At 42.3% G+C, this 26,077-nt stretch overlaps 1 protein-coding gene and 1 pseudogene across 1 annotated transcript in view; both read right to left on the bottom strand.

The window, feature by feature from the left end:
* LOC126273103 (putative ferric-chelate reductase 1 homolog) overlaps positions 1-17,563 on the bottom strand; it is a 346,200-nt gene extending 328,637 nt beyond the window's left edge. Inside the window, exon 1 of the mRNA XM_049976539.1 lies at positions 17,308-17,563. The gene's annotated coding sequence lies outside the window, so the exon portion shown is untranslated. The remainder of the gene's footprint in view (positions 1-17,307) is intronic.
* LOC126274430 (5S ribosomal RNA) lies at positions 2,426-2,543 on the bottom strand (annotated as a pseudogene).
* Positions 17,564-26,077: the final 8,514 nt, after the last annotated feature.

The following is a 26,077-nucleotide window of genomic DNA, read 5'->3' as shown; positions in this document are numbered from 1 at the left end:
GGTGGGGAAACAGAGAATCGAAGCATTTGAGATGTGGTGCTACAGCAAATCTATGTCAGTGAAATTGGCCGGTAATTATGTGCATCCGATTTTCTACCCCTTTTATAGATTGCTGTGACCTTGGCCTTCTTCCAGTCCAGTGGAACTTTCCGTTGTTCCAATGATCTCTGATAGATGATGGATAAGAATGGTGCTATATTTGTAGCATAGTCAACATATAATCTTACGGGGATACCGTTTGGGCCAGATGCCTTCCTGGTGTCTAAGGATCTTAACTGTTTTACAATCCAAGATACGCTAAACACTATGTCAGCCATCATTGCGTTTGTTCGATAACTGAACGGGAGAGTGGTGCTGCAGTCCTCTGCCGTAAACGAGTTTCTGGAAGATAGGTTTAGAATTTCGGCCTTCTGTTTATCATCATCCGTTACAGTACCCGTAACGTCAGTAAGAGAAGGTATTGAATTATTTGTAGGTCTGAGCAGTGCAATGGCGAATTTGACAGTGTGAGGAATTTAGTCCCGTGTATAGTCACCGAGAGAAGATTAAATGTAATCATGGGTCGTGATGAATTGTTCCACACATGTTATGGTGCCCACAATTTACTGCAAGCTTGACAAGCATGTATGTGTTAGCATTTTGCACAAGTCGCCCACGCCCGATATTTTAATCATCGTTATACAGTCTGTGTAATCAATGACGCCCTCGTTTCGGTCGTGTTTGCAACTGCGATTAAGGAAACTATACTGTGTATAGAAAGTGACTGAGTCAACAGTCTTCAGACTGGCTTGTTGCGACCAAGCACGACTCCTGTGTCAGCCTCTTCATGCCAGACTAGCACTTACACGCCACATCCTCAGTTTTTAGTTTTATGTATCCTGATCTAGTTTCCTCTAGTTTTCCCTTCTTGAGCCACTGAAATTAATCCCTCGTGTATTAAGTGCCCATCATCCTGGTCTTCCTTCTGCTCAGAGTTTCGCACATCGTTGCTCGACGATTCTGCAAAGAAGTACATTTAACATAACATTTATTTACAGACTTCTTTAACACCACATCTCAAACGCTTCCATTCTCTTCTTTCCCGTTTCCCCAAGCTCCATGATTCATTTCGAGCAATGATGTGCTCCAGACAAACACTCAGCAAATTATTCCTCAAAATCAGGCCTACGACTAACAAAATAAGTCATTCCAACATTAATGTATTCAGTGAATTGATATATCCAGCAGGATGATATAATCTAAAGAATGGACAGATATATGTGAACATTTGGTCACTAAACTCCCTTCATTAAAGACAAGATGAGAGCACACGAGTAACTGTAATACTGTTATTTCTGGCGGCTGTGAAGAACTGACTAGCTAGTCTCCTCTTATTCCTTTCACAAATTTTGTTCTGAAAAATGTATTTGTTATTGACGTCTCCGCCGGCAATCGGTTTAATTACTTGGAGTTTAAAAACAATATGATGTGATGCTGCACAATTACTCTTAGTTTAATTAGTTACATTTTCATCTAACCCGCCCGGTTAGCCGTGAGTGCTGCAACTCCACTTACAGGATCGAATCCGGCAAGCGGATTAATGACGAAGCTTGGTGTGCAGCCTGCCTGGATATGGTTTTTAGGTTGTTTCCCACATCCCACTAGGTGAATACTGGGCGGGCACCCAAGTATTGTTTTAGTTGCTAGACAAACTTTAGATAACTTTCGCTCGCTTTCACAAGAACAACACTACACGCACACAATTTGAGTACACATTTTCTGTCACAGGAATGGCATCTGGCCACCACTTAAACTAAAAACTGAACTAAACTCTGCACAAACAGACCATGAAGGCCCAATGGTACCTACCGGCCGGCGGGTCATCCTCAAAATGACCCAAGTATTGTTTTAGTTGCTAGACAAACTTTAGATAACTTTCGCTCGCTTTCACAAGAACAACACTACACGCACACAATTTGAGTACACATTTTCTGTCACAGGAATGGCATCTGGCCACCACTTAAACTAAAAACTGAACTAAACTCTGCACAAACAGACCATGAAGGCCCAATGGTACCTAGCGGCCGGCGGGTCATCCTCAAAATGACTGAGCACTATGGGACTTAACATCAGAGGTCATCAGTCCCCTAGAACTTAGAACTACTTAAACCTAACCTATGGACATCACACACATCCATGTCCGAGGCAGAATTCGAACCTGTGACCGTAGCGGTCGCGCGGTTCCAGACTGAAGCGCCTAGAGCAGCTCGGCCACAGCGGCCGGACTGTTATCTTCAGCCCACAGGCGTCACTGGATCCGGATACGGAGGGTCATGTGGTCAGCACACTGCTTTCCCAGGCGTATGTCATTTTACGAGACTGGAGCCGCTACTTCTCAGTCAAGTAGCTCCTCAGTTTGCCACGTAAGGACTGAGCACACCCCGCTAGTCAACAGCGCTTGGCAGCTCGGATGGTCACCCATCCAAGTGCTAGCCCAGCCCGACAGAGCTTAATTTCGGTCAGCTGACGGGAACCGGTATTAACACTGCGGTAAGGCCGTTGGCACCCCCGTAAACGAAGCATCCCCAATACATTAACAACCATCCTGAACCTGCGCCGATGCGGGACAAACGCACAAGAGAAAGACTTCAATTTTCATCTGCTAGGACAAGCTCAAATAAAACGCCCAAACAGATAACCATCTTAAATAGGTTGGTAACTTGCAGCTCTTAGAACGAGTCTTTGCTTGTAAAAATACGCACAAATCTGAACACAAAAGCAGAGACGCTTGCGCAAACGTGCACAATCTAAAACAGTCTTTGCTTCAAGCCACACGAGTAGTTAAAAAAACAACTTTCAACAGAGGAACCTAAAATTCGTTTTTGTGGCCATATTGTCTGCAGTTGCTTTACATTTGAATATTTTAATTTCGTCTTTGTAACTATGCGTGATTTTGTCACCAAGGACGTTTCATTTTATTATAAATGGTCTGTAATGGAAGTCATTTGCAATTTAATTGCCTTCGAGATGGAAAACAGTTCGTTGCAAATTATATTTACTTACTGGAATGAGATTTTCACTCTGCAGCGGAGTGCGCGCTGATATGAAACTTCCACAGAAGTGCTGCAAGGTTCGCAGGAGAGCTTCTGTAAAGTTTGGAAGATAGGAGACGAGGTACTAGCGGAAGTAAAGTCGTGAGGACGGGGCGTGAGTTGTGCTTGGGTAGCTCAGATGGTAGAGCACTTGCACGCGAAAGGCAAAGGTCCCGAGTTCGAGTCTCTGTCCGGCACACAGTTTTAATCTGCCAGAAAGTTTTATGTTCACTTACTGCGTTTCATGCCTGGTTTTCCTCTCGCATCAGGAATTACCGTCTCCTTATTACGAGTTTTTAGGTCATTTCTTGATTTGACACTTTATTCTAGTGATCCCACAATGATTTACAGAACTGCATTGTAGAAATAACAGTGCATGCCCTTATTTGTATCATTCTGGAGTACTGTGCAGCGTTGCCAACTTTGCTACTAGTTGTTCCTTCGATCTGAAACTTTTTCCTCTTGTCATTTGTATTTTTTGTTTATTTGTAACATGTTCCATTACAACTTTTTTGTAATACCGTATGTATGTAGAGTTTGTGAGTGAGTGAGAGTGGCTGTGTGTGTGGGGGGGGGGGGGGGAGAGGGGGAGGGGGGCGGAGGAAGTGGTAGGGGTTATAGAATAAGGGGGGGGGGGTGAAACCCACAGCATAACATAGCCTGCTCCTCACAAATAGCACCTAGGGGACCACCAGGCACTATGTCCCAATCCGAAGTGTTGTCACATGCCCTCACTTTACGAGGCACTGCAGAAATGTTTGAAATTCAGAGCAGGATAATGACGTAAAGTCTGATGGTCAGGAACTTTACACCATCGCCTCATCCCCCTTTGGCAGTGAAAATGTTTTCTACCACCAAGATTAGAACTAGCTTACCCTCAGGTTGAGGACCACCGCGTAAGTGTGTGTCAGCGACTTCTACCAAGCAGGCGGGTTTCGTTGTTTTTGTTATTGCATTTAGCTATGTTGGCAGAAACTGTTTCTTGTAGTTGTAAAGACGGAATTAAAATACCCTCAGTAACAGGCGCGCTAGTTCGATTTCACGACATGCTTGCGCATGCGTACTCGGCAAGCTTTCAGCAGCGTGTGTAGGCACCACCTCCAAGGGCCAGCTGTGGCGAGCCGGGTATTTCCCAGTGGCCGGCGCGGCTGTGAATCAGCCAAGGCCGGCAGCGCGAGGGCCGATCTCCGAGGCGTTGTCCCAGCTCCGCTGCCGGCCTCGGGGCTCCGTGTCTGTATCCGGCGGAACGGCAAAGTTCCGGTGACGTAACGACCTCCTGCCCACGGCACGCGCCGCCTACTTCTCTACGCAGAGACGCATTTCTGGCGTGTGCGAAGTGACGTCCGGGAAATACAGATATCGTTCTCGGTTTTCATTGTCTTCTGTCCCTACTACCTTCCCTACTCCATTCCGCAAAACACTTCAAACGAGCTTTTACATCCGTAGCCTTTTGCTGTCTTCTTTCGCTATCCGGAAACTATTGGAACGACAACCACAATACGGTCCAGCAATTTCTTGGAACAGCAACTGCACATCACTGATGGCCATGTTCGACCGTTTAGAAGCCGCGTGTGTGTGTGTAGGTTCGCATTTTCATTGTCACCTGGAATGTATTCTTCGCCAATCAGGAACCAGCTTTGAAGAAAGGATACGTATATAACACCTGCAATCGGAATAGTTCGCTGTGGTAATTAAGAATCAGCTAACATTGAAAATGGGGTGTGGTGATAATTTAATCCACACAAAAAATGGTTCAAATGGCTCTGAGCACTATGGGACTTAACATCTGTGGTCATCAGTCCCCTAGAACTTACAACTACTTAAACCTAACTAACCTAAGGACAGCACACACATCCATGCCCGAGGCAGGATTCGAACCTGCGACCGTAGCAGTCGCGCGGGTCCAGACTATAGCGCCTAGAACCGCTCCGCCACCCCGGCCGGCTTAATCCATAGATGTGGAATGCAATCGACAGGGTGGAGTAAGTAGTGAACACACGAGTAACAATTCATGAAGATGTAAACATGCTGAGATTTGCCGATGATTTAGCACTAATTGTAGAAAGTAAAGGAGACTTGCAAAAGAGTCTTAAGATAATGGATAAAATAATAAAGAGGAGGAATTCCTTACGACAAGAAACACACAAAAATTCTAGTCTGCAGTACAAACAAAGAAAGCAAGAGAGCGGCGAAGCTGAAAAATGAAACGGTTAAGTAAATTCACGAGTGATGGAAGAAGCTATCAGGAGGCAGTGTGCAGAGTTGCCAAGGCCAAGAACGCTTTTAATACGAAAAACATTCACTACCAAGAGTATACAATTTGACGCGAGGAAGTAAATGTTGAAGACCTATATGTGAAGCATTGCGACATACGGCAGCAAAGCTTGGACGATAATTGTGAAAGTAGACAAGCTGCATTCGAAACATGGTGCTACAGAAAAGTGAACGAAGATCAGCTGGAGAGAAATGATTGCGAACGAGGAAGTTTTCATTAAAGCAAGAAAGGAAAGAAACCACATTTTCCGACGTGATTGTCTATCGGAAGTAATTAAGGGTGCAGCAGAAGGCAGAGCACAAGACCCAGACTGGAGAACATTAAACAAATAATAGAGGATACGAATTATTGTTCATACTATGAGCTGAAACAGAAGATGCAGGAAGAATAGGGAGCTGCTACCAGAGAGAGAGAGAGAGAGAGAGAGAGAGAGAGAGAGAGAGAGAGAGAGAGAGAGAGAGAGAGAGCTTTTAACGAGCTAGAACGTGAGAAAACAATGGGACTATTCCTACAAAACTACCATTAGAAATATGTAAAGATCTTGTCATAAAGACAGCCAGCTGATAGATTAATGAGCGGAAATGCGGAAGAACTGTCACCACCTGATAAAACAGTCGCCTTCCACATGACTACATCAATGATTATCCGTGTATATTTAGATGCAACGCAGCCGAAATGACTGCTAGTTCTCTGGCAGAGAAGAATCGGGCTTCGGTAACTTCTCTCATTCAAAACTTATCTTTGGGCTCAATATTAGCATTGGAATACATTCACAAGGCAATATAGATATCCGAATACCTGATTTCTTAATATTGTGGGTAAGCATTTAGCACACAACTTCCAAACCACACATTTTACAAATAATGATAGGCTGATTATTTTGTGGGATCTCTTCGTTACATGGAAACATCAGAAGTTTCCACAAACATGCACGATTTTGCTTTAGGTTTCAGCGAAATCCCGAAATTTCATTATGTTATAGCATTTTACAAGAACAACTAATTCCAGCTTACTTAAATTGTATGTTGTTGCTGAAATAAGCGTCCTCAGGCAAGGTTTAGTTCAAAATGTCAAGCTCACGAACTTACTTTATGGGTAATTGAGTTCCCTAGATAAGCTTTCACATCCAAACCAGTTCTCATCTGTATTTTCTTCCTCTCATGAGGTATTTGGCCTTTTCACAACGCCTGTCCCGAACAAGCATATCACAAAGCACCTGTATTTTAATTTCAAACTCTTGTTTACCGAAAGTCTGAAATATTAAGTTGAACACAGTTGTCAAGTAACTTATTGAATATATAGTTTTCATATAACAACTTTTGAACATAATAGCCATAAAGTTCACTGAAGTTCTTGTTTTTAAACTTACTTTAGCACCAACAATCATCGGAAATAACCCGCACGCGATCGAACAACGGTTGACGACCAGCTAGCTGCTTTTTTTGTTCTCACTACTGTTCTAGACATACAGTTGGGCGTATTTTAGTGGGAGACCATACTGTTGCAGGCGATTTGTGTGTTTATAGAATTGATTACAGACTAAAGAGCGTCATTAGGAAAGTCTCCCTGCTTTATTACCCTATCTGGAACATAAGCGAGTTTTTAAGCTTGGTTCTCAAGGAGCTGCCAGTGAAGCACATGAAACTTTAAATCTTGCGCCAAGCTGTGTGTTTCTCGTATAAAGACATTTCCATCCAGGAAAGAACAAATTACTGAGTATGAGACCATAAGCGAATTCTGTCAGAGGATTCGTCACCGGAAAGTATAACACCCAAAATGATGAATTACATCGCCTCGTGAAGTGACTCCAACTACCCAGCATATCAGAAGACGAAAGGGTCACGTGTATTGTGAGGCATTCATACAATATTATTAAAGATTTATGGAATCTATGCTACTTGTTTTGCTCAAAACTGGGACCTGTTTTATAAGTTATGGATGCGTGTAATGGTCATGAACCCAAAAGTCAATAGTAAAGCAAAATTTAAGTGGAGGATGGAGAAGGCAATGGCCGTGTTCTGTTAACAGAAACCATTTTGCTCTAAGCAGTTTAAGTGAACTACGTACAACCTAAGGCTGGATGTGCAGCGGCGGAGGTTAACATACGTCCTCTAGACAAGGAACGCAGTGCCTTAACCACTGCGCCACTGATCGGCAGAGAATTCGACGTCGGCCGGGAAAGAATCTCGCACAGAAAAGTTTACCACGAGCAGCCTTATTTGGCGACAAAGGCCAGTTTCCCGTGCTAAACACGCAGACCCGCAGTAACAATGGACGAGCCGTGCAACTGCAGGTAGACTTTTGCAAGTCGCGAGTAATTCTCATTGTGTTCCAGGATGCACGATTGACTTCTCAGACCAAAAAGCTTAACGACCGACTGCTCAACTGATGCCACAGCTATCACACGCTACGACTTGCTTTCACCGCTGGCCAACAAAACAACTTGCAAATCCCTTAAAAGCGTGGCACCCCAGGTTAGAAGCGTATTCGGAGGGAAAGCGGTTCTGATGCAGCGAAAATCAGTTTCCATCCCACCGTTTTCATTAGCTAAGACCGGGAAGGTATTTCGCGACCAAGACTACCGGCATTTACATTTCAAGTCCCACAGCTGGCCGACGTATAACAAATCAGTAATGATTAAAATCATTCAGTGATTGTATCCAAAAGGAATGAATATGTATATTTAATTTTTCCATTGTGATGGAAGATGGGAACGCAATTTTGCTATGAGTTGAAATCAGACAATTTGTGGTTGCTAGAACCGTTTTTAATTTCCTTATGGCATTACAGATTTCGGTATTATGAGCCCCAGATGCACCTGGTGTATATATACAGCTAACGCTATTGGGCATAACTTCTTCGGCATCACAACTTGTCATGGTCTGTCAACAATCTTCTCTGCGACACCACACAAAATTCACACCTTAGCTTCCGACTGACGAGGTGTTAATTTTGTGTGGAGTTGCAGACATGTTAGTTGCCCGCATTGTTGATTGTCATGACAAGTTGTGATCCCGAGGAAGTTATACCTAACATCTGAAAGTATACAGGTTGTCTTTCCTATGCGCCGTGAGACGCATTTTCTCTGGCGTTTCGGCAAATATTTTCAATTTCGTTTTTGCAGCGTGTAGCTGGAGTCCGTCCTAGCGAATACTGTACATCGCATCTTCCATGTGATGCCAAGCGTCAGTTTGTTTTTAGTTACAAAAATGATTTTTATAGCGGTATTTTGCATGCCCATCCCACAGAACAGTTCCAAATTAGCCTCGTACGATATTCGCGTTAGCGAATTAGGGACTGTAAAACACGAAGAATAATCAGTGCTCCACCAGCGACAACACTGCCTTGGCCCGCGCTGTTTGCTACCTCGATGCAGAAGTGCTGTTCTGTCACTGCTGGAGTATTTATTATTCTTCGTGTTTTACTGTCCCTGCCAACACATCGCTAAAACGAATACCGTACCAGGCTAATTTGGGACTGCTCTGTGGAATGGGCATGTAAAATACTGCTGTAAAAATCATTTTTGTAACGAAAAACAAACCGACTCTAGGCCTCACACGAGAGACGCCATGAGTAGTAATTTTTGGGCTGAGAAAGACCCTATAATTTTTATATCCTTTGAAAGCAATTTACTCGTCTCCATATGGTACGTTCGTTAGAAAGGACAGGGATCATTGCGGTCAAACTTGCTTCATTACCACATTTCTGCCAGATAGAATCTTCCTTTTGTGGGAGTTCTGGACTGAGCCTTTTACTCAATAAGCTACCTATAAGCCAGGGAGTCTCCCAACTGTATTGATACTTTAATTACGTAACCATTACGGCACCTCACCTGAACCTCTCGATACCAGCTATATTATACTGTGTTTCTGTGAAGTAGTTAACGTATTTCTGAGACAACATTCAGATTTGATTTCATTAATGTAGAGGTACTTTGATACATCGATATGTTTATGTTGCAATGATATTATTCTTATGTGTATTTCTTTTGTCACTATGCTCTTTAATGTACTTGTAACTCTGATTTTTGGGCGCGTAAGCGGTTATTGGTTAGTTGTTAGAGAGTCTGACCCTGAGAAGGTTAAGTCTTGGATGTCATGTTGGAAAGACGCCCATTATAGTCAGCTTATAAAACGTGAACTTTAACAGTGAGGAATATGTTTTCAAGTATGTTTTGTACTGTGAAGTGATGTTTTGTGTGTTACGTGTTATTGCAACAAAAGCAATAAAAAAGAAGTATAACTTAAATTCGGAGTGCTGATTATTTTTTTTACATCACCGTTGTGCTAACTTTGAAAGGTTTAATCTTCAAGAATGGTTTGTGAAGCGCATCTACAATACTTTTGAATATAGCAGAATAAAACCTAGGCTTCTTTGCATCCGAGCTTGGAATCACCACCACCACCACCACCTAAATTTTCGACGATTGAGCCATGATTTTAAACGAGACCAGCGTGGGAAATACGAAAAGATGAGTGCCTAGTTTATTCATTATTACATGAAATGACTATTAACTGTGCTCTAATGACACCTCCCACATGTTTCCCGAAAATGCAGTATTTAGCAGCGTGAGCAACACCACAATCATCATTAAACTTTGACCTTTGTTGTGGTAGGGTTGTTAGACAACGATTATGTGAAACACCACAGGAGGGTCAGAGCTGCCTCCCTCTTAAGTCGGCTGCAAGGCACTATTTCCTTTCCACTATGGAGGCACCCCACACTCAACATCGATAAAATAAAAAAGGGGCACAAGCTTCCAGATCACTTCAAAACAGTATCTTTTAGTTAGTCTGTTTCGGTACAGTATGAACACTGATGTAAAAGTCTGCTGTCCTCTTAGTTACAACATGTGATGGACTTCATTATCTTTAAGTCATGTGTACGGCAAACTCAAAATTGGTATTCGGCCGTGTCTCTACAAGATGAGCGCAACTCCGGCGGTCGCTGTTACACGCGCTCGCGTCCAGTACTGCAAGCAGTCAGCTGCCAGCTCACCGATAATTGTGGAAAGAAGTGCGCTCATGTGCCCGCACCCTCATCTCTAGGAGGATGCTAAGTTCACCCAACCTGGATATGATGTGACGTCATTATGACATATACGCTTTATTCGATTAACACACCCATCGACTTTTATGAACGCTCGAGATTCTAGACTGTCGTCAGCTAGTGGTTTGTTTTGACACGTGCGAGTCTGAGAACAGCTCAGTGTGGCAGAGTATATGTATTTCGCCAAAATAAAAGTAGAAGAGCTGGGTATTAATAGAAGTATTCCTGCCGTGGCCTTGAAAACACCACGGACAACACGTTTCGTAAAAAATGTGAAGTCTTATGTCCCGAACAGATTGTGTGATTGTTGTATTGAATTCTTACGCCGAAGATAAATATTTATTATCAACATTTTAGTATGGTTTCATACAATTGGTCTTGTCAGTACATATTAGATTGTAGCAGCATACTCTTACTGACTTTTTTTTCTTAATTTATATAGCTGAAAGAGAACTCGTGCAAGTTTGTTAGCTAAGTAATTTATATGTCCATCCCAAGATAGTCTTATCAACCACTATTCCAAGTAATTTTACACTCGGACCGTAGAGACAGGTACCTTAGTGTCCAATAATGACTGGTGTGTAGAATGATTGAATTTTGAACTTACAAAGAAAAATATGAGGCATTGTTGAAGAAAAATGGTCGACCGGAGATGAAATACGAAGGGAAGTGGATTTCTCAATCTAATCTTAACCGAAGGTTAGTGTCTAGTACTGATTGACGTATGAAATGATTGAATGCAGTGTCAAAGCATTCCATGGTGGTATGATAAACCAGACGCACAACCTTAATAGTTTTAGCATGTACTTGGCCATGTCAATGTGGTTTATGTCAGCAGTATAATTTGATAAGATTATGCAAAATACGAATTGCATCACAACGAGAGCGGATACCTTAAACTATGCAGAAGTCTCGTTACTTTTGCTGGATGCAGCTTGCAGAAGATGGCACCAGTAAAGGTCTCTTACTCGGAGAACCAATGTGTTTGGTCATCATATACTCTGTTCAGCTTTGGAGTCTACTGTTCACAAACGAATGGCGCAGAGCACAGCGCTACCATGTCACAACCTCTCGAAAGTTCACAAAAGTCGAATAGTCGATATACGGTTTCTATCGTTTTCAATGTAGCTCAATGTAGCGTGTATACGTCATAATGACGTCACATATCCAAGTCCGGTGAACTTAGCATCCTCCTCATCTCTACCACCCGTGGCTCAGTATCTACATCTACACTCCGCGGGCCACCCAACGGTGTGTGGCGGAGGGCACTTAACGTGCCACTGTCATTACCTCCCTTTCCTCTTCCAGTCGCGTATGGTTAGCGGGAAGAACGACTGCCGGAAAGCCTCCGTGCGCGCTCGAATCTCTAATTTTACATTCGTGATCTCCTCGGGAGGTATAAGTAGGGTGAAGCAACATATTCGATACCTCATCCAGAAACGCACCCTCTCGAAACCTGGACAGCAAGCTACACTGCGATGCAGAGCGCATCTCTTGCAGAGTCCGCCACTTGCGTTTGCTAAACATCTCCGTAACGCTATCACCCTTATCAAATAACCCTGTGACGAAACACGCCGCTATTCTTTGGATCTTCTCTATCTCCTCCGTCAACCCGAACTGGTACGGATCCCACACTCATGAGCAATACTCAAGTATAGGTCGAACAAGTGTTTCGTAAGCCACCTCCTTTGTTGATGGACTACATTTTCTATTTCCGTTCGATTAGTTCACTCTGCCTACACCCCTAGTAAGTTTCCCTAACGGATGGAAAGAACTTCCATTGTTTTCTGTTTCACGTATTCTTTCCCTAATGGACAGCTTATCTTGAGATTTGATTCCATTAAGTTAATGTACCTCAACCACAAAGTATTGCAAACAGCGATGGTCGTATAATTTGGAACCTTTTTTTCTATTACTGCACGTCGATTTCAGAGTGATCATCTTCAGTGCAGTATTACGACCAGTGGACTCACAGTCACGCACGTCTAGCTTCTAACATAGGTGTCTACCGTGAATAACATGCCAACTAGCAGTTTGAGTCTTGCCTGCTAGTTGGCATGTGCTTTACGATAAACAGCCATGTTTGAAATTACATTTTGTGTGTTACTATCAGTCCACTGGTTATAGTATTGCCCTGAAGATGATCAGTGAAATAGATTAGCAGAAATAAAGTTTCAAATTTATACGACCAATACTGGAGTTTCCCTTGTTTGCAAAGCTTGCTTTGTGTCAGTAGTTATGCAGATTTGTGGATTCGTGGCCGTTACCATATTGTGAACGCAGCCTCACCATTCCCCACATGTTTGAGGTCAGTATAAGGGTTTTGAAGTCAACTCCAGCACTTCTTATTCCTCTGTAGCTCTTCCGTATTGTAATGTTATCAATCCAGTTATACATTAGGACTCCTATAGTACCAGCACGTATTATGATCTTAGTATCTTCGTTTAAATGCACTTAAACTGAGCGCATAAAAACTGCAGAAAAAATTATTTCACTCCTAAATATGTATATCCCATGTTCAAAATAATGCTTAAGTTTAAACATTCCATTAATTTTGCTATATATGTAACAGCTATTGTCTCTACCAAAGATATAAACTTTTCGCTTTGTGTAACGTGTTCATTGCATAGACTTGGCGAGAAGTGGTTATAAATGGAAGACGAGTCGTTTTTTGATGCCGCAGGAAGTCTTATTTGTTCAACTTGTGCCATTCTCACATGTGCATCGTGCAGAAGGTAAACGTTTGAAAGTTAAGATCCTTTACTTAACTTACTATTTCGAGGGCTACTCGATTTTTAGAAATTCATCATTTCCTCCGTCTAAAAGGAAACCTGCGAACGTTATCATGCCTAAAAAAAGACAATCAGCTCAGTAAAACTTCATATTTTCGTATGTGTATGTGCCCTTTGATGAAATTTCAAAATAAGTAACGTCCGGCTCTGAGGAAAAGTGAAGTAGCAAATTACAACCTTAGCTTAGGAAACTCAAGCCGCTAGCTAAACACTTGCTGCAGGTTGCGAGCTCCGATGTTGAACGGTCAAATAGATGGGCAGTTTCTGCAGGTAAGCCGTAATCTGTACAGCTGCAGGAAGGCGTGACAATTGCAGGCGTCGATAGAAATCAACCATCGTATTTCCATTTTATAATAATCTTTCCTGCTATAAATCTAGTCCCCGGTGGTAAAGCAATACTAAGTTTTTCTGGGTTTTTACAGGTCTGGGGCGTACCAGTCCAAGTGTTTTCCACAACAGCAGCTACACTGGGCTATCCTGTTCTCTGCTCCACCCTTGCGTTCCACAAAAACATTTACCATGGAGGTTGTTCAGCGAGCAAAGGAAAGACATGCTGGGAAAGACAGGGAAACAAATGTGTCAGGGAACAGAAGATCAGACACGAATAGTGAAAATGGTATGGAAGGTGGACGGAACACGCCGAATAGACTGTAAGTGGGCCAAGGCTGGATTCCAAGACAAGGAAAGCCTAGCAGAAAGCAGGCAGTTGAACACTGTTACAGACAGACAAGTCCGGAAGTGGTTCTTATTCGGCGATTGATGTCAAATGGCCGATGAGTCCCACTCTTTTCTTCGCGGAACTTATAGTAGTTGTAAACTGCACTTCAACTATTCAGGTCTTTTAGCGGGATTCAGAGCACCCCATTTTAGCACTGCATCGTATTACTTTGTCCGAGTCTTAGTAATCATCTTCAATTACGTTTGCATCTCTTCCAGATTTTTCCTTCAAAACAGTTTTCACTATAATATGGGAAATGCCTACTGACAGTATGTTTGCTTTCCCCTTGCTAGAAATTTTCCCAAACAACAGTGTCAGGTCACCTTTTTACTGTCTTTCTAATCATAATGTTAGCTCCATAACCATGCTTATGATGATCTTTAATGCTATGCTGTTGAAGGATCTATGACTGTTCATTCTAAATGAATAATGTCAAATGTTTGTTTTCATAGAATTAGAGCTTTATGGCAGTATTTAAAGAAAGTATTGCTATGTGGAGATTATCAGGTGACTGAAGTACATTACACTCTTTTGCAACTGATTAATCAACAAATGAGCATATGTCGAGCTCTACCAGCATCTGAATGGTTATTCGACCTGTCAAGGGTCTGGAGTGGAGATGCATTTTTAGACTCCTTCTGAGGAAAACAAATATCAAGCTGTGACGTGGAAAACTTTTTTTACCGAATAGTTTCCTCAAAATCGAATGAAAAAGACTGCATAGCGCAGAAGCGCACGAATCACAAAAACACTCGTTTTTAACTTTTCATATGAAAGATAAAATATTCACCAACCGACCTCGAATACTCCCCTGCCAAACGTGAAAGTTCAGCATCAGTTTAAAAAAGGCCAGTTCCACGGTATCCAGAGCTTTTTTTTTGCAAAATCTCTGAAGTATTTCGTCATTCACCACGAAATTAAGGTGAATCGCTTCCCCACCCACCCGTCAGATACTAGGTGTTCTTTTGACAAGTTATCACTAGTTCCTGAATTTTACCAGCAAGGTGAAGCTGATGACAGAACGAAGAGCCTGTAATTTAATATTAATATTCCTGCAAACTGCACTAAATTCAAAAATGCTCACTTCGTAACTGAAATTACTTTGTACGTAACAATGCTTTGCTTGGTCAAACGATATAGCCGACATTAATAAACAAGAGACATAGGTGTGGTCACGATTGAATCCCATTCCGCAACTTCTCTTTTAAAACTATCTTGAGTATAGGTGAATGTTAAACTAACGTTGATGGATCAGAAACGCACGTTTACCTTTTAAAACTTGTTTTGCGAAGGCCGCAATTTTGTGAAGGACGCAATAATATCCCAACGCCCACGCAGGCTAACTGGTTCAGCACTTGCTTCATATCAGGTATGACGGAAGGTTCCGAGAGGTGATTGTGTTTCAACGAAAACGATTAAGAGTGGAAGAAAAGTGAAACAAAAGGAACTTGCAAATCTACTTGCAGGATCTTTGCATAGGAAGCCAATGCCACAAAGGTGGAATTATGCAGTAATTGTTTACTTCACAAGAAACGAGAAAAGCACATGTAAAAAACCGAGACCAACAGATGAAAACTACAGATCCACCATTAGACTTCAGAATACAGAGAAATTCAGAACTGAAGGAAGATTAAGGTAAGGAAAATTCCACATCCCTATACTGTTCCCAACTGTCAGAAACTGCAGATTGTGACAAAACTAAGGAATGGGTCTTTATGAACATATCTAAGCTCCTGGGATGTGCCAAACGAGACCTGAGTCTATTATAGAACGAACATTATACAATGAACATACCGAAAATAAAATTGTACATACTAAAAACGAAGTCAAAACAGTTTTTTGTATGAAAGGCCGTCTGTGACAAGTAGAGCCGGGATCAGTGAAATGTCACAAATTTTGTTTGGAGTGCTTTCAGTAAACTCCATAGGATTCTCAAAACGAAGGACCCGATGAGTCAAAAACAGAACTCTACAATCAATGCGTATTATCTCGATTTATGGCTGTAGAACATGAACTTGTAAAGTGAAAACCATTGAAAAACAGGATTGATCCACCAGCAATGGAGAGCTACATGTACAGTATCAACATAAGAAAAAACATATGGGAACAAACCGGTGCTCAAGACGTAATCATGGCAAATGAAAATAAAAGATGGGCTTATGTACGATAGGTGGACCACAGATTAGCTGGATTACAAGAGATAAGAGACGAACAAACGACGACATAATGGAAGGTGGGTAGACGTGACATTTGAAAAGAGTGGCGCACAAACATAGCGCTTATAACCACTATACATATACTAGGCAAACCACATCTTTTACACAGATGGCCAGTACATATCACTGTCTGTAATATGTGTATAGTAAATGGTTAATTTCTCATAAGCACTAACTTATTTTCATACACACAGTTGCCGGTTGCACACTGATCTATGTTCTCGTCCTGGACCGGTCAAATGCATGAATTATCTACTCAGACAGTTTGTAATGGGTTGGCTTGTAATTAGAATCTGACAGTTTGCAGATAAGAATGCAAGCGAACATCACTTATCAAAAAACAAAAAAAAAAGTATGGGCTGACTGGCATATTTTACAGGCTTTTTGTCTTTACATGTATAGAATTGTCTTCGTCAGAATGTGGACAGAGATAATTCAGTCTCAATTTGAATCAAACAAAAATGTTATTGTTGTGAACTATTTCCGAAAATTGCGGGGGAGGAGAATTAGCCGTAAGCGGGTGCTAGTTTTTTCAGTAAACAGAATACAAGTGTATATCGAAACCACCAGCATTGAAAATCTACCTTTCGTAATTTGTAAGTTGTAAGAACGAAATGAGGACGCACACGATGGTACAAGTTGTCGCTCCTGTCTGTTCTTCGTGTCACTGAGTAAGCAACTTATGAAGGTCTCTTAAAAAGGTGTTACAAGGCTGTCTCCGATAAGCCAGAGTCTGGGATACTTTTCCTCTTCAATGAATTGGAGACTCGGTTAACCAGAGTTAACAATATTCAAACAACACTCCACAGAGTGCAGTAGGGCACGTTTTATCGCAAGAGATAACACTGCACGTTTCCGCGCCAAATATAAAGACGACTCTGATCAGAAGGTGACAATTTAGCCGTCAAACTACTTTCGCGAATGAGACTTATTTCCTCGTCCACTGCGAACAATTTCGATATAGACATCACTTGTGTATTATTCTCAAGGTGGTGAGAGACCTAGTTATTTCCAATTCACACACTGTAAAGTTCCTCTCATATGCACCCTTTCATCAACACTGTAAACAAAGAAGCTGATTGACCCAGCAACGTCTCACTTGCTGCAAAGGTAGGCGCGTCCGAAAGGCTACATTGACACCTTGAAGTAAGAAAAAGAAATTCGATGTCAGGGAAAAGTGACTGACCTTAGACAGTTGGCTCCTTCGACGTCGGGTGTGATGAACTTTGTTTCAACCGTGACAGCTCCCACGGTAGTAAGCAACACTGCGTGGTCTGGGTAAACACTCTGTCTTCTGATGGAACACCTGTTACCTGTTGCTCCGAACAACGACAGCGGTTGTACTGAGCAGTCAGCCACGCGCTCTTTGCGTCCCTGGGTTGGACGCCTTTCCTCATTGGCTCGCCGAAGCTCCGCCGTTCACTACCCTCCACGAGGTAGTTACGCTTGCCGTCGCTAGGTGCCAGTGCTAGTGGCGTCTGGCATGATACTTCGCACCAGGAATGTGGTCGCGACTGCACAACAGGCACTAGGTTTGTTATTTTTAATTTTTCAGTTGCAGATGTTTAATTATGGCATTGCTTGCTCTTCATATGTGTACAGTTACTACGTAGTCGACTGCAGTATCCTCAGAGATTCCTTATTTAATATTCGTCCTTGCAGGCACGTAATCAGGATTTTATCAAAGGAACGATCCGATTTGCTGTAGAGGACCTTAATAAGATTGTTTTTCATTTATTCTGAAAATTTCCATGAATAACGACGAACAATTTTATTCGGTGATGATCCGGAGTTTTCACCAAGCAAAGATGTAATCTCGTTATAAGTTTCTCCATGTATGGATGACACTGTTGATGACACAAAAGTTGTTTAGTTAGTGAAACGCCGCTCCAGTTGCTTCTTTTACAACTTTATTAAGTTCACACATCCGGCTTCGGCGTTTATATTAAACCATTATCAAGTGTATCAGAAAATTATGTTGTACAGAAGCAAAGTCAAATGTCGTAATTGGACATTGCTTCTCTACACCATACCTTCCAGATACGCTTGATGATGGCCTAATTTAAGGACCGAACCCGGTCGTGTGAGCTTAATGAAGTTCTAAAAATTCAGTTGGAGCGGCGTTTTGTTAAATTAAATACTGTCGTTATTTAGGACTACTGTATTTTGGCAAAACACTAAGAAGCAGTCATGCTCCGGTCCCCTTTCTTCCTTCAAGATCATTTTACACTCTTCTTCTTTCAGTTTGGATTTGAGCTGAGGAAGCGATCAGAAATGGACGAGCGCAAATTTTTTGGGACGCCTTTCTTATTACCGACAGTGTTGGTGTACGTGTCTGTTGTGTGGGGGAAGACCACCGACTCACGAAGTAGGGGGTGCAGAACCGACCTCTGAAACTTGTTAGTATGCTGTTTAGGTTTTTATTTTGGTAACGCCACGTAGCGCTCTGTATGAAAATCGCTGACTGCGCTGTGTTCAGTGTGTGGCTGGTTGGCCTCATTGTTGGAATATACACTTGTGGAGTGTTGGGCAGTTGGATGTGAACACCGCGTAGCGATGGGCAGTTGGAGGTGAGACGCCAGCAGGGGTGGATATGGGGAGAGAGATGCCCGAGTTTTGAGAGGTCACTATCAGCGGACGATCTGCACTGTGTTCGTCAGATATAGGAAATTTGTAAGACTGGATGTCTTATATATAATGACTTTCGAACACTATTAAGGTAAATGGATTGTTTGTTTTCTATCAAAATCTTTCTTTTGCTAACTATGCCATCAGTAGTTAGCGCCTTCAGTAGTTAGGATCTTTTATTTAGCTGGCGGTATTGGCGCTCGCTGTACTGCAGTAGTTCGAGTAACGAAGATTTTTGTGAGGTAAGTGATTCATGAAAGGTATAGGTCATTGTTAGTCAGGGCCGTTCTTTTGCAGGGATTATTGAAAGTCAGATTGCGTTGCGCTAAAAATATTGTGCGTCAGTTTAGTGATGACCAAAATTAGTGAAGAGAGAATTGTCTGAGTACGTTCAGTTTCGCTCAGCTGTTTCAGTATCAAATAACGTAGTTTACGAGCACAGTCATTCTTTACATGTAAAGGGGATGTTTCAAACTGCTCTGCGCTCCCGAGGCTGTATTCAAGAATGTCTGCTGCACGGGACACTGGAATTCCTCTTTTGCGGGATGGAATCTGGCAGAGTGCACGTGCCTTCTATGAAAACTCTGTTCAATCCCGCCATCGGCTCATCATTCAACTGGGCCACCATCCACGCCACAAGCCGACAATACGTTGGCCTGACCTGCTGCGAGAATAGGTCACCTCCACATCACCATAGGCCAGTCTTGCTGCGAGAGTAATTTTCTCTGCAGCAGCGTGAGGACCATTACCTCCACATCAAAAAATGTGTGTGAAATCTTATGGGGCTTAACTGCTAAGGTCAACAGTTCCTAAGCTTACACACTACTTAACCTAAAATTATCCTAAGGACACATCCATGCCCGAGGGAGGACTCGAACCTCCGCTGGGATCAGCCGCACAGTCCATAACTGAAGGGCGTAACCATTCTTTTAGTTTTTTTAAAAAATCTCATTTTGTTCGCTTTTGTTCGTTGCATCTGCTCGGGGCGAACGTCGTGAAACATCCGTTTAAATACGTTGTTGACCGATTAGCTCGTGCCGGCCGCGGTGGTCTCGCGGTTAAGGCGCTCAGTCCGGAACCGCGCGACTGCTACGGTCGCAGGTTCGAATCCTGCCTCGGGCATGGATGTGTGTGATGTCCTTAGGTTAGTTAGGTTTAAGTAGTTCTGAGTTCTAGGTGACTGCTGACCACAGATGTTAAGTCCCATAGTGCTCAGAGCCATTTGAACCATTTTTTGAGTAGCTCAGTTTTATTTATTAGAGAGGGCAGCTAACCCTCTGACCGAACACGCTGAGCTACCGTGCTGGCAGACCGCTCGGCTAATCCCCACCACATCACCTGAGGCCAATTCTGCATGTCAGGTAAAACGTAACACCATACCGAGCGGTTCAGCAGGAATGACATTTTAATGTTCAGCCTGCACACATGACAAATAAAGAACGCTCTACAATTATTGTCACTGTGACTGCGACCGACACTGCTGTTCTAGTGAAGAGATCTGTGTTCGACAGAGGCGCTAGAAAAATGTTTAGTGGCGAAAATGCATAGGTTCTGGATTCATTCAGCCTTACAGTTTCTTAATTTTCCTGATTTAAGTATACAGCCGTCACTTCTTGTAGTGTAGAAGGATCATTTTTTGCATTAAAGAATGTCTCAGCAGACAAACGCCTGAGTCTATATGAGACGAATTTGGATTGTTATTTATTTACCTTATGGCTTTTAGCGCCTTGTGTTTCCAAAGAGATGTTCGGCCCGCGCCGCGCGGGATTAGCCGAGCGGTCAGCCGGCACGGTAGCTCAGCGTGTTCGGTCAGAGGGTTAGCTGCCCTCTGTAACAAAAAATCTGAGTTAACCGATCAACAACGAACTTCAGTGGATGTCTTACGACGTCCGCCACGAGCAGATGCAACGAAAAAAAGTGAACAAAATGAGATTTAAAAAAAAGCGGTCTAAGGCGCTGCAGTCATGGACTGTGCGGCTGGTCCCGACGAAGGTTCGAGTCCTCCCTCGGGCATGGGTGTGTGTGTGTTTGTCCTTAGGGTAATTTTAATAAGTAGTGTGTAAGCGTAGGGACTGATGACCTTAGCAGTTAATTCCCATAAGATTTCAAACAGATTTGAACAATTTTTTTCGGCTCGCCTTCAATGCAGCTCTTTTGCTTTAAGCAGAGAGGCTGTATCTTCAAGGGAATTGGAATCTGTCAGGAAAGTAATAATTTCGGAAGGGATTGGCTGTGACCTACAGTAGGGATCCAAGCCCGGTACATGGCTAACTTGAAAATGGGAAACAAGCCGGCGAATGGATATGAACCACCTCACCTTCCGAACCCAGGGATTGCTATCACGCAGAGCTACCCCGGTCAATGGCGAATTTGCAAAAGCTGGTTGTTGTACATTGTTTTAAGGTAAAATAAAATGCATCACACAAAAAACGAAGTTCTTGTGCATGTTGGGTCACTTGATAGTGCATGAATGTATGCATATTTTAAGAGTTAATCGTGCAAGGAATTCTTGTCGTGAATTAATATAAATTTTGGACGAAAGAGGGAAGGGATGGGGGAAGCTGAAGTAGGGAGCAGTCGGCTCTGACGAATCCAACGAAACCTCTGAAAAAATCTTTTAAAACCGAACGAACTATAGAATGTGCTGTCATCACGTACCTCTTCCGCTCTCCACAAAGCTCTCCTCATTGTGTCGTGTCGGAAATGGTTTTCATAACTGAGAACCACCGTGGTTGGACGATATTTTGCCATTTGGGCTTCTAATGATAGAATATTGGACAAAGATTTGCAAGTATCACCGTTTGGGCGATGTTTATGTTGATCAGCGCTGTTTTTGGGCGACATGGACAAATCCAAGTGTATTTTTATGCACTGATTTTAATCTAATCTTATTTGTAGTGATTTTTACCGCTCCGCTGCGTCGTGAAATTCAGAAATATTGCGATCCCAAAGTTCTGCCAGCCTCGACCCCAGTGTTAATATTTAACAGTCATAGATAGGTAACAAGGCTATTGTTGAAACTTCCTGGCAGATTAAAACTGTGTGCCCGACCGAGACTCGAACTCGGGACCTTTGCCTTTCGCGGGCAAGTGCTCTACCAACTGAGCTACCGAAGCACGACTCACGCCCGGTACTCACAGCTTTACTTCTGCCAGTATCCGTCTCCTACCTTGTTGTGGCTTATACATATTTTTAAGTTACGATAACACTAGGTGAAGAACCAAAATCAGTTTTCTTCTTCTTCCTTGTAACGGACTTAGGCATAATTAGAAACTATCACAATAACACACCTCAAAAACAATAAACTGTAATTTTGAATCTATCGTTGGCCTTTCGTCGTATGATTGAAAACTAATATATCTTTCAGTTTTACTACACGGCAACAGGGTAGCGTGTACTTTCATTTAGGTGATTGGGGAGGGGGGGGGGGGGGTAGGATCCAGACTTGTTCTTGAAATTTTGTAAGTAGGCATTCGAGGAATATGCATCGACATCTCATCTATACTCTGCAAACCAACGTGAGGTGTTAGGCAGAGGGTAAGTCCCACTGTACTATTTATTAGGGCTTCTTCGCATTCCATTTACGTATGCAGTGCGGGAAGAATAATTGTTTGCATGCCACTGTGCGTACTGCAATTGTTTCAATCTTGTCCTCACTACCCCTATGAGAGCGATACGTAGCAGGTTGTAGTGTACTGCTAGAGGTATCGTTTAAAGCCGGTTCTTGAAACTTTCTTAGTAGACTTCCTCGCGATATTTACACCTATCTTCAAAAGTCTGTCAGTTCAGTTTCCTTAGCATCACTATAACACTCTCCCACTGGTCAAACAAATCTGTGATAATTCGTGATGCCCATCCTTGTATACTTTCAGTCTTCCCTATTAGACCTATTTGGTATGGGTCCTACACACAGGGGCAATATTCTAGAATAGGTCGTACAAACTATTTTTAAGAAATCTTCTTTTATAGCCTGATTATACTTCCCAATATTCTATCAATAAACCAATGTCCACCACCTGTCTTACTCACAACTGATCCTATACGATCATTCCATTTCATATCCCTACAAACTGTTACACCCAGGAATTTGTATGAGTTGGCCGATTCCAACTGTGACTCTCTGATATTATACTCAGAGGATAAATCATTTTTTGTTTTTCGGTTTGTCAAGAGCACAGTTTTACATTTCTGAACATTTAAAATAAGATGCCATTTTTTGCACCACTTTGAAATCTATCGATATATGACTGAAGGTTTGTGGTAAAGACTAGGAGACCAAACTGCTGTGGTCATTGGTCTCTAGGCTTAGGCACTATTTAATCTAACTTAAACTAACTTACGCTAAGGACAACACACCCACCCATGCCCGAGGGACTCGAACCTTCGACAGGGGGTGCCGTGCGAACCGTGACAAGACGCCTCAGACAGCAAGGCTACCCCGCGCGGCGATATATGGCTGAATGTTTATGCAGTTTATTTCAGACATAGCTTCATTATAGACAATTGCATCGTCTGCAAGAAGTCTGATGTTACTATTAATATTCTACGGAAGGTCATTAATATACAACATGACCAACAGGGGTCCCAACACATTCCTTTGGGGCACACCCGAAATTACTTCTACATCTGGCGATGCGATGACTCTCCATCCAGGATAACATGCCGCGTCCTACCTACCAAAAAGTTATCAGTCCACTCACATATACCACTCGATAGACCATATGATCGAACGTTTGACAATAAGTGTAGGTGTGCTACTGAGTCAAATGGTTTTCGGAAATCAAGAGGTACTGCATGTGCCCGACTATCTTGATCTAAAGCTTTTAGTATGTCGTGTGAGAAAAGTGCAAGTCGAGTTTCACATGATCAATGTTTTCTGAATCCATGCTGGTTGGCATGAAGCAGATCATTATGCCCAAGGTACCTCATTACGTTTGAGCTCAGAATATGTCCTAAGATTCTGCAACAAATCGATGTCAAAGATACTGGACGGTAGTTTTATAGATCACTTTTGCTACTCTAGTTGTAGACTGGCATGACCTGTGCCTTCTCCCAGCTACTGGGCACAGGTTATTGTTCGAGGAATGTATGATAGGTTATAGTTAGAGGAGGGGCTAACTCAGCTGCAAACTCAATATCAAATCTGATAGGAATTCCGTCGGGCCCTGGAACTTTGTTCTATTTTAACGATTTCAGCTGTTACTCAACACCACTGACACTATTTATTGTGACAGAATACTACGTATTTGCGTTTCGAAAGGTGTTCAGTTTACATTTCTAAACATTTAAAACAAGTTGCAGATCTACGCATCACCTTCAAATCTTATCAAAAGCTCTGCGAACATCCACGTTTTTAACAACTGCATCTATTTTTTCTGCATTTTTCTATATAGATTTAGCCAATTGTATGATTACTGAAACTGTGCTCACTAGATGCTACAGTCACTGACATTGTCATAAATATCCACAAAGGTGTTTCGATGTTTAGATAAGCCACGTCAATGCTCTTCATCAGCTCTTTCACCTGAAACTTGGAAGCAGCTCCGCTGTATCAATATTTTTATGTATTTGGCACCAAAATCAGCTGCACATTTTCACGGCGCGGGACATACATACCTTTTATTTAAGCCGTTTCTTGACAGGTAGTTAAAGTCGGATTAAATGCTGTGATTATTTGAATTGTGTTTTCATCTCACTTGTTATTCTGTCAAGTTCAGACAGTTTCTCCTTCTCGTGTACAATCGCGTAGCCATGTTTCCTTATTTATGTAAATGGTATGCCCTCTAGTATTACAGGTGATTTTAAAATGTTTCTGTTTGCTGATGACACTAGCTTGGTAGTAAATGATGTGTGCGACGTTGGCACTGTTGCAAATAGTGCAGTTCATGACGTAAGTTCATGGTTGCAGAAAATAAACTAAAGCTGAACTGCAGTAAGACTCAGTTGTTACAGTTTTGAACTTACAATTCAACGAAACCTGACGTTTTAATTTCACAGAAAGGACATATGATTAGTGAAACTGAACAGTTCAGATAGATGGTAAAATGTCGTGGAAAGCCCACATTCAGGATGTTGTTCAAAGACTTAATTCTGCCATTTTTACGACAATATCTGAAGTACGTGATGATTCGACATGAAAGGTAGTCTACTTTGCTTATTTTCTTTCACTTACGACGCATGGTATTATTTTTGGAGTAACTCTTCCCATTCTCAAAGGATATTTTTGGCTCAGAAACGGGCGGTTCGGGCAATAAGTGATGTAAGCTTGCGAACCTCTTGTCGACCCCTGTTTACCAGTGTGGGTATTCTGACATTGACCTCTCAATATGTATATTTTGTTACTGTCGTTTCTTGTTACCAATGTCAGCTTATTCCCAAGAAGTTGCATCTTTCACTCAGTTAATACCAGGCAGAAATCCAATCTGCGTTTGGATGGCACTTCCTTGACTCTTGTGCAGAAAAGTGTGCAGTATACAGCTGCATCCATTCTCAGTAAGCTACCACAAGAATTCAAAAATCTTAACAGCAATCCAAGCGCTTTCAAATCGAGACGGAAGAGTTTCCTCATGGGTAACTCCTTCTATTCCGTTGAGGAATTCCTTGAAAAATGAAGCTTATTCCTGTGTTGTATTGTTGATTCCCCTTACATAAACTTATGGCTCGTCTCTTTTTGTGTACATAAACATTTTATCTGTTATTACTTTTATGTGGTAATTTCGTGCATTGGCACGCCTTTGACATTGGAGATTTGCACCTCATTTTGCTACTATTAACAAGACTTGTAAAATAAAATAAATAAAAAAGGGTTGTGCATGTTTAGCCGCCTCTCCGCTAAAGAAACCCACCAGTTACCGTCACAATTAACCTGCAACAGCGCCTCCTACTTCGCGGGCGTCCGCCAGGATACGCGAATGTGAACGATGCGTCCACATGGGCACAGCGGAACAGATACAAGAGCTAGCTGGGTTAAACGTATAGCCCAATGGTTAACAAAGAAGCTTATGACTTTCGATGCTTTAGAGTGTGTCCGACTTCCATTCACGTCTAATACATACGAGATATGGCTATAAAATGACGGAACTGATGCTATCACGGAGTAAGTACGCTTGCGGCAAATATGAAGGACCAATAGTTGTGGTGCGTAAAGCCTTCTTACCCGAAGGTGCCCTCTCTGATATCTGCAGACAAATCAGTGTGGTCGTGGCCTCCGTCTGTGTAAAAGCTGTTTTGTTTTGCAGGAAAAATGAGAAGTTTAATAACAGAGCAACGCATTGTCGTGAAGTTTCACATGAAACTTGGAAAAAACTGCTACTGAAACTTTATCTCTT

The sequence above is a fragment of the Schistocerca gregaria genome, chromosome 5 (assembly GCF_023897955.1).
Source record: "Schistocerca gregaria isolate iqSchGreg1 chromosome 5, iqSchGreg1.2, whole genome shotgun sequence".
In the NCBI taxonomy this organism is placed as follows: Eukaryota; Metazoa; Arthropoda; class Insecta; order Orthoptera; family Acrididae; genus Schistocerca; species Schistocerca gregaria.
Note: the sequence above shows the minus strand (reverse complement) of the source record. Positions and strands in the feature narration are given on the sequence as shown.